Source organism: Anastrepha obliqua, chromosome 3 (genome assembly GCF_027943255.1).
Source record: "Anastrepha obliqua isolate idAnaObli1 chromosome 3, idAnaObli1_1.0, whole genome shotgun sequence".
Taxonomy (NCBI): domain Eukaryota; kingdom Metazoa; phylum Arthropoda; class Insecta; order Diptera; family Tephritidae; genus Anastrepha; species Anastrepha obliqua.
Window position 1 is genome coordinate 75,672,683 of NC_072894.1, and position 17,151 is coordinate 75,689,833.

The window sequence follows — 17,151 nt, forward strand, 5'->3', positions numbered from 1 at the left end:
TTTGAAACTATAACTTTGTTCTGAAAAAATGGTTAGAAGTGAATCATTCAATACTTTTCCCATCTTTCTGGCAGATCTCGTATACCGTCGCGGCAAAACTTTTTATTATTTGAGGCTATCCACGGATCAAGCCATTTTTAGATATTAGAATGGAACTGCTTTTCAGCTAGACCAAGTGCCATCGGTCGAAACAAGTGATAATCGACGGCGCAATATCTGGAGAATATGGCGGATAGGGTAGCAATCCCCACTTCAGTGTTCCAGGTAGGTTTTAACGAGTTTGGCAACGTGGGGCCGAGCGTTGTCCTGCTGTAGAATCACTTTTTCCTGTCTCAACGCGTATTGCGGCCACTTCTCGCGCAATGCTCGGCTCAATCGCATCAATTGAAGTCGATACCGACCCGCAGTGATGGTTTTGCTTGGTTTTAGCCGATCATAATAAATAACACCAACTTGGTCCCGCCAAATACATAACCTTCGCAGCGTGAATATTCGGCCAAGGCGACGACGTAGAAGCATGACCGGACAGTCCCCATGACTTTCTTTTCTTTGGATTGCTGTAATGAATCCATTTTTCATCATCCGTCACGATGCGATGAAGAAAACCCTTCCTTTTTTGCCGCTGTAGCAGTTGTTCACAGGCGAAAAAACGACGTTCAACATCCCTTGGTTTTAACTCATAACTGTTTCTGATTCATTCCCAAAGCATGCAATCGCTTGAATATGGATTGGCGGGTAACTCCTAATACTGAAGCTAGCTCTTCTTGCGTTTGACACGGATCCTCATTGAACAATGCCTCCAATTCAGCGTCTTTGAAGGTTTTTTGCCTTCCTTCACGCGGACGGTCGTCAACATTAAAACCACCTTCTTTGAAGCGATGGAACCAATCTCGGCACGTTGTTTCACTTAAAGCAGCATCTCCATAAACTTTTTGTAGCTCTCGATGCGCTTGAGCCGCTGTTTTTTTCGAATGAAAGAGGAAAATCAACACTTCCCGCAACTGACGATTATTCGGCACAAAATCAGACATTTTCACAAAACCAAAAGTATATGATACCAAAACAAAATCACTAATACGTTGAAGCAGTTTGTTTACCACATGTCTAAGCTTGCTTTATGACGTTTAGGTTATGTTAGAATCGACTATCACATACCGCTGGTGGCATCTATTCACAAACAGCGAGAACTTAGTTGCGCACCTATACTTTTCCGAAGGGTCTTTGAAATAACATGAAGGAAAAAAGGATACATTTTTTAAATAAAAAGATTGGCACAGATTGAAAATATTTCAAATTTATTAAATTTTTTAACGAAGCATTTAAGTTATTTTATTGCACGAAATAACAAATGGAAAAAACTAAGAATCGTTCTTAAGGGGGTGGTAGGGTTTAGCGCTAAAAAAAAACACTTTTTTTTTTAATTTTTTACAGAAATATGGCTTAAGATACTTTAATAAAATCAGTTGCATGTTATTGTACATCTTTTCAATAAGTTTTTAAAAAATATTAATAATAAAATATTGACAAATAAGCCCATGACAGGGTTTTTTTGGAGATATGTTTTTCGAGAGGTGCTCTGCGGTGCCAATCGGCATTCGTCGTAGAATCATCTGAAACTAAAAAAGTCGAATTTTTCAGTTAAAGTATGACGTAATGCTCCCCCCCCACATTAATAAAAATTTTTTTTTTTTTCATTTTTGCAGTTTTGGTGGCAAAAAAACGTAAAACGAGCATTTTTGGCGAAAAATTTCGCCATATTTGTAAGTGAAAAACAACCTTAAAAAAAAAAAAAATAAAAAAAAACAGTGTGGGGGGGAGGTATTTTTGATTTAGAAAACGTGTGCCAAATTTGAAAAGAATCGGTTGAATAGTTTCGGAGTTCTGATTGGCACCGACTTTTAAGAAGTCGTTTCGGGCAAAACGCGTTTGAAAAAATGACTCTGAAAAATTATCGATGTTCCGCATTCGAGGTAGAGTGCCTACAAAGGCTATAACTTTGAGAGTTCTGCTCCGATCCACTTAAAATTTTGACACAACATTCTTGAAATGATTTACTATAAGATGAGTGAAGAAAAATTTCGATTTTGTGACCCTACCCCCCCCCCCCCCCCCTTAAGGATTTTTCAACGGCTGTATGCCTATAGATGTCTCAATTCTATAGGCCGTTACATTCAACCGTTATGTGAACAAAATTATAATACCCTTGTGCTCGCGTGCGTTCGGGTGTAAAATGGATTAGAAATAAGAAGACTATTCGAATTTTTATAATTTCATATAAAAAACAGAACGATTTGAATAACCCACCACTCCACGAATTGCTACCCAGGTGTGGTGTATTGGAAGGGCACCTTATATTAAATTAAATTACAAAGCAAACGGTTATTACTTAGTTACCTTTGAATATGTCCTGTAAGTCGGGCAGTAAGAAATACGAGCTCACTATATGAAAATATGTATATCCATAAAGCTGTCATTACCACAATGCGTTTTGTCGCAAACAAACATACATATAGGCGTTTGCACGTGCAAACCGAAGCAGATATACAAACATACAAATAAATTCGAAGTAGTAATACAAAAGCTGGCATATACACAGCAGCCTGATGATAATCACGCATACATGCATATATCACCGTTACACATATCAGCGGTTGGTTTTGTGTGTATGTGTGCATGCAACAGTTACACAAATACCATCAAACTGGGGCTATTGATACACCCAACCACCCACCAAAGTGAGGATAAAGCGCGCTAAAAAGGGCAACAGAAAAGTAAAGAGAACAAGTATTACAGCAACAACAACAACAATAGCAATCAATGACAGCGTCATAGCAAAAACCGGTCAGCATTTTTATGCTCACATGCTCCATCAAGCTCACCAATAAATACCACAGAAGCGCAATGGCATAGATAGGGAAAAAACCATTACAACAACAAAAAGTGTAAACAGACACGAAAAGAGAAACGAGAAAAAACCAAAAAAAACATATTCTCATTCAGATCATCGCCAACGTTGCATGACAGCGCTGCAATTGTCGATTTCTGCCCTTTTTTCAAGCGCTCTCGTTTTGTCGCGCTTGCGCTCCCATCGGAGTGATAGGAACAACAAATAAGTAAAGTTATTAAGGCAAAAACAGTATCAAGAAGTAGAAAAACAACCAGGAATCATAGATAAGTGTGTGCGTGTATGTGTGTATGTATGCGAATAAGCGAAATGAAATCAAACCAACAGTATTTAATCTGACTACCCCACCTCCCCTTGCAGTGTTACAAATACTTATAAACATACACATACACATACATACATATATTATATATATGAGCTCCTACATACTTACGCGCAACATATTTGATAGCGCCAGCAGTGAAAGGCAAAAAACAGCATTAAAAGCCAGGGCAGCAACAACAACAGTAACAAAATTATTCGCAGCATCAGAAATAAATCAGAATAGAGGAAAAACAGGTAAGGGAGCGCAAAATTCGGTCCGAAAAGAAATTTATATACCCTCCTACATTTTGGTAAAATTTAATTAGGGCTGGCGTTAATTTTTGGAATCGAACAAACTCATAGACAATCAGAGCTGTAGCTTGCAACATCAGAGGATCTGAGCTGAATAATATTTATGGCGTATCCAAAGGTGTTAGGGAGCAATACATGTACCAAATGTGGGTTTCATAAAACGGTTATCGAGACGCATGCATCTTCTCAAATAAGGTGGGGAGGGGGGCCCAACTTCCATTTTTCAAATTTTGGCATTTGAGTGGCATTACTTTCTTTTGGGGCTTATCATTTGCACCAATTGTGAGTAGTTTCGAGTGAAATATGTATATTAATTTTTCCCCGAGTTGTGGTGCGCACGGACGGACGGACGGACGAATATACCCCTCTTATCATCTCGATTACTTTGTGCGCCTACATACAACTCTTATGTGAACAAAATTATTATACCCTTGCGTACAAATACGCGCGGATACAATAACATCCACACATCGAATGGTTGCTGTCAAGAATTGATGGCGAGGAGGAGCTGATACTGAAGATGGGGCAGGAGCAGAAGCCGCTAGCAACGCACTTTATTTCTGCCTATATTGCCAATATTACTATTGTTTTTATTGTTGTATTTTTATCGGTGTTAACTCGTTTGGCTTAATAGCATGCGATAACAGAAGCATCTATAGAAAGAAGGAAAAACACGTTGAGCCTCATTGTCAAACCTCGCCCGCCTTCCCACCCACCCACAAAGTATGCTTGTTTGTATGTAGCAAAATAAAAAACTGAAAAATAAAACAATGAAAACTGGCTCTGTAAATCAAGCTTCTCTCAAATGCTTGCCCTGTTGCCTTCCCTTTTGCGCAGATAGTTGAATATTTCTTGTCTCTGTCTCTTGCATGCAGCATACTTTCTTGATCAATTTTCAGAAAGGAGACGTTTTTCCGCTCTCTTGTTCTCATCTTCTTCATTACCCTTTCCACGCTCTCACACTTTTCTATCTTCCGCTCTTCCGCCAAAACATTCTTTCACCCTCATCCACACTATAAGCTTTCCACTCGTATTCACATTCTCTTTTCATTTTCCATTCTGCAAATGGGTTTATTCATTTTTTTGAAGTCGGTCCTTGCCATTAAATAAAAAGAGCGAAAAATGAAAATACAAATTTTTTTAAAAAGAAATGAGAAAAAAAGGAAAAAATATCTGCACTTTAAGGAACAATAAAATATTAACAACAACCATATCGTCACACTCTGTGTGTAATGTCCGAAATGAGTGCTACGGAGTAGAGAAGGCGTAGCGTGACCCCACCGCCGCAGCCCTTTTACCATCTCATCTAGTTAGTGTTGACTTTTATTGCTGGCCATTGCAATATTCACATCTATGAACTGCACATATAGACATTAGGGTGTGCCATATTAAGAATATTAAGAAGAACAAAATTAAAAGTAATAAAAATAATGTCATTTGAGGGCATGAAGCGTAAGAGTTTCCAGCATTGATATTAAAACTAGGTAAAAGAAAACGGTTCCAAAATTGGTGATAATTATGTCAAGAACTAGACCACAAGCGATGACCGCAGTATGATATTATCAAAAACGTTATTCCCCTGACATTCACAGTGACAGTGATAAAAATAATAAAACAAATAAGTAATTGGCGCGAACACTTCTGTTAGGCGTTTGGCCCAGCTCCTCCTATCATTTGTGGAGTGCGTCTTAATGTTGTTCCACAGATGGAGGGGCCTACAGTTTTAAGCCAACTCTGAACAGCAAATGAATTTTTATGAGCAGCTTTTTCATGGCAGAAATGCACTCGGAGGTTTGCAATTACCTGCCGAGAGGCAACCGCTGTTAGAAACATACCTTTTTTTTCATTTTGCTGTTTGATGAACGGAGATTCGAACCTACGCACTCCCGAGTGGTAGTCACGTATGAACCATTTGGCTACGGCGGCCACCAGTAACAGTGATAGGACAGGTAATTATGAGCCCCATCTAATATTCCTATCTAAGAAAATGAAATAGTAGCGGTCAAACCAAGATAAGCATCTTAATGTTTCCTGTATAATACAACAACATTAGAGCAACAACAAATACAAAAGTATTACGTAGAAAGCAACAACACAAAATATACACACTCGAGGTGATGTAACCCGTTTGAGTTAAAAGCGCTTAACTACAATACATATATGCGGTCTGATTAATAACAGTATTGAAAGGTAAAGAAGCTATTGCCAGTTGGTCCCTGGAAACTACTAAACGTCAATATGCTGATAACATAAAAAATTATTATAAGCTAAATGAAGCAACTAGTAAAATATTTGTTTCTTTTTATAAAATATCAAATAAAATTAGATCTCTATTTTAGAACATAATAGATATACTTATCAAAGTTCCTCCGGAATTACTCATTTTGTGTTGTTATTCGTTTAGAAATTTCACCAACCAACCATTGGCTTCACTATTTTTGTGAAGTAACTAAAGGTAAAGTAGAGCGTTCTTTTACAGGCCGTATGCAAACAAATACAGCTAAAAACTGTTGTATAGTAAGACACATTAACAGGAGCAAAATATATACCATAGCAACACGGGATTTTTTTCATAGAATCCAACTGGTGAGCAGAAAGCCCAGATTTTTTAAAAAAGTCCAACATTTATTTAAGGGGGGAAGCTGGTCTAGAGCGCAAAAAATGGGCATATTTTATGAATTTATTTTGACTCAACAAAGGAATCAATCGAAAATCTGTGAAATAGGTTTAATAATATAGCTTTCATGGTACAAATACAAAATTTTTCGTCTGAATTAATTTCAAAATGGCCGCTGTCCAGCAGTTCTCCTAAGGCGCCTTTTTTTCTAGTGGGTCCATTGCCGAAGACGTAAACTCCTTAATTTTTGTCCTGGATCAAAAAATAAAATTTTTTTAGTTTCTATATAACAACAGAAAGAGACGTACGTAGGATTTTTTCGATATTTTGTTTTTTCGCGAAATGGTGCACGTTTGAACAAAAAGTTACAATTTTCACTATAAAGAACGACATAAAATTGTTGATTAAAAAAAAAACTATGTAATATAAATAAAAAATCCTACGTACGTCTCCGGAGAAAGGTATTTCGAATGTATTGTCAAAATTTCGTAAGAATCGGTAAAGATTTGTTCGAGTTATGTCTTCGGCCAGTTTAAAAAAAGTGATTTCGAGAAAAACGCGTTTAAAGTTATAAGTAGCGTTCGGGGCATACCTGCGAGGCACTGCCGTCGAATGAAAAATTTGGGCATTTAGACATTTTTGCTGGCATCCCTCATTTGGTATATTATTTCTAAGACCCTAAAGCACCTTTTAAGACAAAAAAAAATTTTTCGATTTTTTCAAAATTCTAGACCAGCTTCCCCCCTTAAGAAAATTAAGATATGCGTTATTTTTTCACTTTGTGAGCTGTTTATGGAGACAGTTCCTAAGCAGAGCTACCATTTTTTCGGTGGATCACATTTAGGAAGGCCGAGGTATTGGTTATAGCCAGAACTAAGTTTAGCAGAGAGAGGTAGTAGAAAAGTTATTGCTCTACAACTTAAGCAAAATATTTCATATCGACGAAGAAATGATTTTTATACATTAGGGACTAACAAATGTTTTCATTACCTTTATCCCGATCTACATTATCACTTTGTAGAACGTTTCTATGGCGTATACGATTTTGTTTCATCAAGATGAACTAGTTTAGGCCATCCTTATTAGTTGATTCCGATAAAATATCTGAAGGTTAAGTTAGGCAAGAGTGTTCATAAATAGATACCATTAGAATTAAAGTTTTTGAACACATCCATAGACTACCTGTCTTAGATCTCTGATCCATTCACAAATTATTCTGCTTCCTTTCTATTTAACTGGTCTTCTTCTCTCCGCTACAGAAAATGTTGAATTGAAACTCGCCCTTAAAACACTACATGTTTTTCTAATCAGTTGAGTTCTTTATCGATGTTCTTTTGCTCCCAGAACGGGAAAAATGTTTTTTACGACTAAGATATACAAAGAGGCATATGCGTGAGTTTCTTTTCAAGTTTGTTTCTTTTCTCAACATTTTTATGTTAAAGGGGGAAAAGAAAAATGTATTAAAGAAATTTACGCAAAAAGCTGGAGCACCTTAATAAGCGTTTTTATATCATACATATGTACAATTATTTCTGTCAATTTGTTTGTCAGCGTAAGCCGCGAGCTGTCAAAAGCTCACTTACATGCGCAAAACCGCAGCAACAACTGTCATGGAATTTTAGCCAAACAGCTGATGCAATTGCTGAATGTAGGCAGCAACAACCTCAATAACAAAAAATGCGCAAAATCAGCAAAAACTACAATTACAAGAACGATGTCATGCTTGCTCAATGTTTGCTGCCAACAAACTAACATCTGCTGACTGCCATTAACGAGGAAATCGCGCTCTCACAGTTACTCTCCATTTACTAATTTGAGTTACATACCTACATACAATATAAGCATGTTTTTGTACATGTAAAATTGTTTGCTTCATATTCACTCACGGCGAGCACTCATCGCCTGCAGACGACTGGTCAAAACTTGCTCCACCTTGCTCCACCTTGCTTGGTCCCAATTACTTAGCCTCTCACTCACGCTGAGTAACCAGCAAATAAACCCATACACACACACTCGCTCAAATATATGTGATAAAAAACAAATGTGTGTTTACTTGTCTCGTTTACTTGTAAATGTACGTGCATACATATGTTTGTATGATATTTGTGTGTTGTGTATATGCTCGTTCAAATTGCGCTTCGTGCTATTGTGGGTATTATGTGTTTGTTGGAACGCTACTTGCGCACAGCTTGTTTCGGCATTGTTTCGTGTCATGCTTAATCCAAACCATGAGTACTTGACCCCCCGCCACACACACACAGAAAAACGAGTCACCCCCTCTCCCCTCCCTCTCATTCTTTGTTTGCTGTTTCCACCTTTAACATCCATCAAACTTGTATATCCAATATTGTACTCACACATACAAAATAGACAGTCGGTCGTCATAGCCACTCAGCCATCCAATGGTTGGTCGAATGCTCAGCGACCACAACAGCCATCAACACTGCTCGAGCGTATGAATGTGTCACACATACTTGCATGCATACATGGATACATTGCTACTCATAGTGCGACTCGTACAAATTCATCGGTTCACTTCGTTCTACACCGCAATGTTTTAATATTAACATATCAAAATCGCTCTCATTTTGCTTATTGAATTTTCAAATTGACTTTAATTTTTTTGTTATCACCTCGGTATTGTGGTTTGCCAGGGTTGCCATGTATACCTACATGCATTTATATATAAAATGGTAAAAGTATTTTAATGTTTTAGTTCGACATTTTTTGTATCAAAATAAATCAAAAAAAATAATAATTTTATTAAGCACCCGTTATTCTAGATAATTAGTTACGCAAACAACGCAGTTCTGATTGCTGAGAATGAAGACGAATTACAGAAACTTCTCTTCAAGTTTGAGCAAGTTGCCGAAGTGTTGATTGTATCCAAGGAAACCATAAGATGCAAATTGGCATCCTTCTTGAATTGGCAGGTTCTTGAATTTACCTATTTCAGATCAAGAATCATAAGCAGCAGAAAGACGAAAAAATTGTCTATATGCCATTGTTACTGTAAACAGGATCAAATCCCAAATAAACGATGAAGAAGATGAAGTTCTCCATTCAAGTAGCACAATAAATAAAATATAATAACGCAATAATATTAAATACTATTTGACGGCGGCCGCCATAGCCGAATAGGTGTGTGACTACCATTCGAAGTGTGCAGGTTCGAATCTCCGTGAAACACCAAAATTAAGAAAAATGTTTTTTTTTAATAGCGGTCACCTCTCGGCAAGCAATGACAAATATCTATTTGTGGGACAACATCAAGACGCACGCCACAAATAGGAGGAGAAGCTCGGCCAAGCACCCAAAAAGCGTGCGCATGAATTACCAAATTATGGACCAACAGCGGTTTGGACCGTTATATGCAATATCGGAGAGTGCTCATATTTCTGGCATGCGAAAGCTTGTTATAAAAAATCGTCGGCCGTTCGGAAGTGGCATAAAAAAGTAAGCATTTCCATTTTTGGAACAGCATGAGCTTCGCCAAACTTTCAACAAGAATGTATGCGTCAAATATATATAAATACTGTGAATAATTATATTCACACATATTTACAGGCACACATACATGTCCGCACCTACATAAATATTTATGAAGCCTATAAAAATCGATTTCCCGTATAAAGCAAAATATTGCATCTTTCACAGACCCGGCAACCCTACAACAATTTAAGCATATCAAATAGTTAAACGATGAGAGATGAGAACCTAATAAGAAACCGAATATAAAAGATAAACATAGCGTAAACATTTAAGTAACAAAATTGGCTTTTTGTTACGACTATGAGCAACGAAGTGCGACGTTTGTTTTGTTGTGCTGTTGGCGATTGCCGTTGGTGGCATTCCTCCATGTTTTGTTTATTGTTGGTGTTGCTGGTGTGCTGTGGTATGTACGCTTGTGCTTGAAAGAGCGATCAAACTGGCGAGTCATGGCTGCTCATAGCAAAAACTGGTCGGTCAAATGTTGGGATGGATGGCATTGCTGTTCGTTGCCCCAAAACGACAGCGATAGCGACGACAGCTTCGACGTAGCCGTAAACAGCGCTGCCGTAGTTAGCTGCGATGTAGCAGCACTGCCAACGTAAGCAGCGAAGCTGGCTGCTGCTGTCAACCGAACGAACGAAATGTCTTTGAGCGGGGGTGGTAGAGTGAGTTGAAGTGTGCAAAGAAATAAAATTAATGAGCAGTAGTGCATGTATGTAAAGGGGAGAGGTTGCTCATTATATTTATGTGTGTATCTATGTATGTATTTAAGTATATATGTATGTATATTGTTTCTCTTTTGTGAGGTTATATATAATTTTTGTATCATATGTAATATCATATGTATATATGTAATTTTGTGGTAGGTGAGAAAAGGGCGCTTGGGTGGTACAAAATTTATTCACACATTCACAATACCCTTACAAAATCTTATTCATTTACACAAACATAGCCATGCACACTTGTAAGCGTGAATGGCATTGGCTCTTCCACTTTGTTAAATAAGTAAATAAAATAAACTCACCTGCTCTTCGGCAGCGGGTGGCGGTGTACCAAATAATTTTTCCATGCAAACTAAATGAGAGTCGACGTATCACCAATGAGAGCTCGCCTTCGCAGAATGAGAAGAGCATTTTCGAAAATAAAAACTGACTAGAGATAGCGAAACATGGTTTACTCACTTGAGTGTAACCAAATTTAGGAGTGAGTGAGTGTGTGTTAATATGTAAGAGCAGAAGATAGTGGGAGCGCAATCAAATTGAGCGCACTCTGCTAATGATATGTATTCCACAATGGCAACCCGAATTTTTCCAGTGACAAAGGCAACCCGCACTCAACTGTTGCGCTCACAAATACACTTGCCCACTTATGCTCAACGAAAAAATGAGAGAGCACAATGACGCTTTTGAGTAGCTAAGTGTGAGTATAAGCACATTAGTGAGAATTTTCGTGCACTGTCTGCCCCAAAAAGGCTAAAATAAGCCACGCGCAAATGTTTCGCAGAGGAAAAGGTTGAAAATAAAGTGAGCAATTACTCGAAGATTGAAAGGTATGGGTTATAAAGCAGCCTGAGTAAAAATTAAGCGGGTCATGAATGGGAGGGGAAAAACTTGTGCGATTGAGAAACTTATATACATATATGTACATACAAATTTAACTATGTTTGAAAACCCGCGAGAGAGCAGTCAAAAGCATACATACGAATACTTGGAAGGGTCTAGCGAAGAAGAGGGTGCAATGTGCGACAGTGTTGCGCTAGCGTTATTATCGTTTTTTGTTTGGAATTTGCGGCCAATTTATATTTTGTTGTTAGCTCACTTGAAACATACTTACGTTTTGTGCATACATATATGTATGCTTGTTTGTTTTGTTTCCACTAGCACTTTTGCTTCTCGCTTTATGTGGCGTAATCTATATCTCAAGAGAGTACAACATTACAGAGAACAGCACAATGGCAACAACAGGAGCAGGTTATATAGCAGCAACAACAAAAATCGTTAGTGCATATCAATAATTTCCTCAGTTCGGTACCGTAGCCCCCAATTTCATTTAAATATAATGTTAACAAGACTCTCTTTCTCTCACATCTGTGCTTAACTGCCCCATTTGCATGCGACCACCCTTCACACTCTTCTCTCCCCTTTGTTGGCTTTCCTTCACCCACTCACTCTCTTTACATAGTGGTGCAGTTGCATTATAGGCGGCACACAGGCGTTGCATTCATTGCCATTGCACCCGTTGCTTCCTTCTTGGCTCTCACTCTGGCACACATTGGTCTCGCAGTCAGACCTCTCCCTCTCACTCAGCACGAGCATTATTGTAAGTTAACAATGCGCACACAACTTAACACTCAAATGCTTCGCTTCTCTCCTTCCGCCATTTAACTGGCAACATTTCCATATGTTGTTTACATTGTTGCTAATATGTTTGTAAAATGAAATTCATTTGGAGTTTATCGGGGGCTTACGGTCATACATACTTCAACATGCATATACGTATATATGCACATACACACACATTTGTAATCACGGTCGCACCTTGTAGGAAAGCCATTGACTAATGGATGCAACAAATTTTCATTCAGGCTTACTTAATCCTCCGTTGGGCACCGGCACCCGGGTCTGGCCAGACTGACTTTTTCGACTTTGGACGTGTATTAAACATATTTGAATTATAGCTAATGACTTGATCTTCCAAGTAGCTCCCTTAAATTTTAATATTCTATCTGTTTATGGATATAACCTTTTGAAAAGGATCCTCGAACAGGACAAAAAATTTCACTTGAGTGCGTTCTAGGCGCGCAACGTGAGATCCAAATCAAGATCAGTCTGAACTTTTCCAATTTTGGAACATGCCGACCTAGGATACAGCGGCCTGTGATCAACACAAATAACATAGATAGGTGTTTCCTTGATCGATTAAGTAGCGACTTTAAACGCCCGACATTCGGATTTTGGCCAAACGCCTTTTTGTAGTGTTGCATGACTGATTATCAACCCATCTTGTCTTGTCTGAAATGACAATGCCACATGCACCACGCTTTTAGTAAGCTGAGAGGGATATACCTATAAGCTCCAATACCAAGAGAGTGGTAGTGCCCTCTCTTTGTCAGCCTTACAATTCACTATGCCCTGGCACCCATATCAAATAGGTGCGGAAATATTCCACGATCTCGTTAAGAGATGTCCGGTAAGCAATAATGGAAATAGTGACAACCTCACCAAGAGATTTACTCGTCGCTTGGCTATAAAACGACTTCTCTAAAGGTAACCACATTTTTGCCTAACCAGACTAGCTGCAGTATTACCTGCATTCTGGAAACAAGAAAATATTATTCAGGGCACCAGAAGATGTAGTTCTAAGAACGCCACTGATACATATAAACGTCATACGTTGAACTTTCTGAAACCTGTTTTTAATCGCAATCTTATCGAAAGCCGTCCGCCAGACTTAGTCCCATAAAGGAGGGTAGGTCTGATAAAGATCCTATACACCCAATCAGGGTTCTACGCAAAAGGACCCCACCTGCATCCTTTGCCCTTTTTGTATGACCACTCTTATGTATGGGAGTAATACACGAAATTTTAAATTGCTCACTAAGTACTTTCTTAGATAGGAATTTATTGAAAATCGAAGTAGTAGGTGAGGATAAGGATTTTTTTCACATTTTAATTTAGAAACTAGATAAACCGTTAGTGTCCAACTTTGGAAGTATTTGAAGTGCTCTAATATTGGAAGCAACGTCATCCACCACTAAACTTAACGCACCTAAAGCTAGACCATAAAAAATTAGAGGCAAAAAAAAGAAATCAGCGAATAGATTGGTAGTTTCAAAAGCCAAGAGTGATCTGTATCATTGAGAAAAATTTATGCTGGAATTCTAGACACAGATTTTTGCAATTTATGAAGCTCGAAAACAGTGTTGGGTTCCTCTTTAAGTTACTCTCACATTGCAGAGTATATTTATTATAGAGGGTTACCGGGAGAGCCGTCCTAGATACTTACAGGCATTTCTGATTAATTTGGGTATATTACACTAGTTGAGCCCACAATCCGCCTACGTGTAACCCTTTTTATTTAAATGTTATGGCATTTCGAATAGATAAAGATACATACTTATTTCTGCAATAATTTCCAGAATAATTTCCATAGAACTTGTATTTATTTTTTAAAAATGTAAAGGCATTAAGAACGTGAAGTTACAAAAAACGTTAATTCAAAGTTCCATCAAGTAGCCATTTCTAACTGCAAGGTATTGGTTAAATTTCTATTAATGATTTTTATTAATTAGTACCCTTTAATTAAAAACGAAAAAACTGACCCATTTGCATTTTGCATCATGATAACTTATCACCTGACATCTCTACCATTGTGCACGAATTTCTTGCCAATAACTCAAGAACAAAATCATAGAGCAGCTCTATTCAGCTGTTTCTCAACTTACCACTTGGAAGTATCAATTTTCAGTCGATAGAAGACACAAAACAGAGTTCGCGGCCAGAACTGAATTCAATTCTTGAAAATTCGCTCGAAAAAAGTTTTGCTAATTAGATTACATGGTACGTTGGCAAAAATGATATATATTACTCGTATATAAATCGTACAATAAATTTGAAAGAGTAATACATTTTTTGTGTGTCATTCTTCAATTACTTATACAACGGCGCTGCGTTATCGAGGTGCAAAATCCACGAGTTGCTTTCCCACAAATCCTTTCTTTTTAGGGATCTTTGGCGAATTGCTTAACGCGAATGTCTCATAATAGTCCTTATTTTTGACTTGTGTGACCTTCTGGCAAAAATTCGTGATGTACAACACCGTTGTAAACCGTCAGCATCGCCAAATTTTTTTGCCTTTTTTGGTTCACTCAGAACTCTTCGTTCACCCGCCTGAGGCCTGAACTGCGTGTCGTACTTATAAACCCACGTCTAGTTTTTAGATGCGTTTGATTAATGATAGGTCAGCAGATGAATGTTCAGCCTTGGAAATCATGTCTTGGGCGGTATCAACACGGTCCTTTTCTTCCATGAAATTCAGGTTCTTCCAGCCCAACTTTGTAGCAGCACGTCACAAAGCCAAATCATGAACTACAATGCCCTGAGCGGATCCATAAGTGTATCTAGTGTTTTAGTCTTCTCTCCAAATTCAGATCTTTGATAAATAAGTTGTGGTTATTCATTAGCTTATCTTTGATGTCAGTTTATTTATTTGTCAGCTTTCTTCGTTATCCCCGATGGACTCACATCCAGGACACTCAGTATCATTACTGAAACAGTTCCGAAACTCACAGACTCACAGTTGCAAATTCAAATCCATTTTTAAAACTGTAAACAATCGAAAACACGTGCAGAAACAACGTATCAGAACAAACGTAACAAAAAAAAAAAAAAGAAACGCAGAACTCAAATCATTGGACTTAGAGCGTCATGTGGCGCTTGTTATTATTTAAATAAAACCCATACATTTTTCCATTACTCTACTAATAGAGCTTAGATCTTTTGTTGTTTGTTTGGCCATCTTCATGCTTTTCAACATATGCAGGAACATACTATATATAGTAGTTTTATGCCACTTCCGAATGGGAGATTATTTCTATGAAGATCTACTTCACGGCAGAAATAAGCTCGGATGTTTGCCATTGCCTGGCAACGTTCTCCATTTAGGGAAGAAAATTTACTTCATAAACCAATTACAACTACTTTCTTCTTCTTCTTCTTATTCTTCTTCTCCTTCTTCTTCTTCTTCTTATTCTTCTTCTCCTTCTTCTTCTTCTTCTTATTCTTCTTCTCCTTCTTCTTCTTCTTCTTCTTCTTCTTAGCGTCACAGTCCTTATTGAACCATTGCTTCCTTCATAGCTTCTTACCATCGATCTCGATTTACAACCACTTCCCTCCAACATTGCGCGCGCATTTTCCTAAGATCAGCTTCCACATTTTCTAGCCACCTTTTTCTCGGGCGTCCCCTTTTTCTTTCTTCAATTGGGCGAAGATCAGTGCTTTTCTCGTTGATCACTCCTTTGGCACAGTCAGTCACAGTCATATGTAAGCACAGGTCGTTTCAGTGCATTTTACATTCTTAATTTTTGCTCACGCGATAATATTTTAGATATGAGCAATTTTAGTTTAGCATTATAAGCTTTGTTAGCTGCCCGTGTTCTGTCATTGATAGCTACCGACATGTCTTGCTTGTCTGATAATGCAATGCCCAAGTAGGTGATTTACACATTGGAATGTGCATGCCCCCAACTCCAGATCATTGGATACAATGTTTGATCTTGATCGGTCCATATTTTAGTTCCGATTCGATGTATTCTTTCTTCTTCCCTCCAGCTTTTTTAATGCAGCCTGCAGCTCATTTCTAGTTTTTGCTATTATTAGTAGATATATCATCTGCATAGGCACACATTTGGAATGGCTTATTGTAGATGCTTCCATTCGGGTTTATTTCGTTTAGTATTGCATGTAGCACCAGGTTAAATATCAGAGTTGAGAGGGCATCTCCTTGTTTAACTCCTGAGGCAATAGAGAGCGGTTCCGCACATTCTCCTTGCACTATAGCTTTTGCTGTCGCATTTGTAAGGGTCATAATAATAAGTTCAATAAGCTTTGTTGGTATGCCTATAGACTGCAACAAGTATTTTTTTTACTTCGGTCTATGCTATCAAATGCCTACTACTTCTTTGGAAGAGTATAATGCACTTCGGTCGCCACAGCATCCTCTTATTAGCCATTGCCGACTTATCAAAGCTTGCGGAAAGACTTACATTGCCAGATATTGAAAACTGCATAGCTGTTTACCTCTCTCACAGTTGGTGCTGCACCGGTATACGATTTTCCAATTGATGTTTTTCTCTGCAGGGCAGCTACCATCGTGCCATACATATGTATGTATGTATTAGTGTATTTGTTGTGTGGTGTTATCGTTGCTGCCGTCGCCGTTGGCAGTTATTTGCCTGCTGCTTTTGGCCGCAATGTGTGGCATGTTGTATGCGTTGCTCGCTCCAACACTTTTAAGCGACATCATATTGTTGCTATTATCACCGTTTTGTTGCCTTCGTGGTTGTTGTTGTCATCGGTCGCTGTCATTTTTCAGTTTGTTGTGCCAGGAGCATTAAGCCATGCTTACACCTTTACTGCCGTATAAAAATATGTATGACTGGTGTGAGTATTGTTGTTGCTGGTGTTTGCTGCAACAAAATATACTGATATGTTTCGCGAGTTGTCATTAGAATTTCGCTTCAGCGCACGTTTGGAAATGTACATACACACCCATACATGTACATACATACATATGTATGAGTTCGTAAATTACCTCATGTGCGCATATGTATAAGTCATCCCAAGTATGCTAACGGAAAATATTTATGCGCCTGTTTGCTTGCATGTGAGTGTCAGTTTGAAAGTCAGCAGCATCGCCTGATAAGGGGCAAATGCATAGTTGTGCCTTCCAGCAGGTGTACGAAAGCGCATACTGTGTGACAACAAACAACAACCTAAACATGCATTTGTGCGAGAGCCTGTGT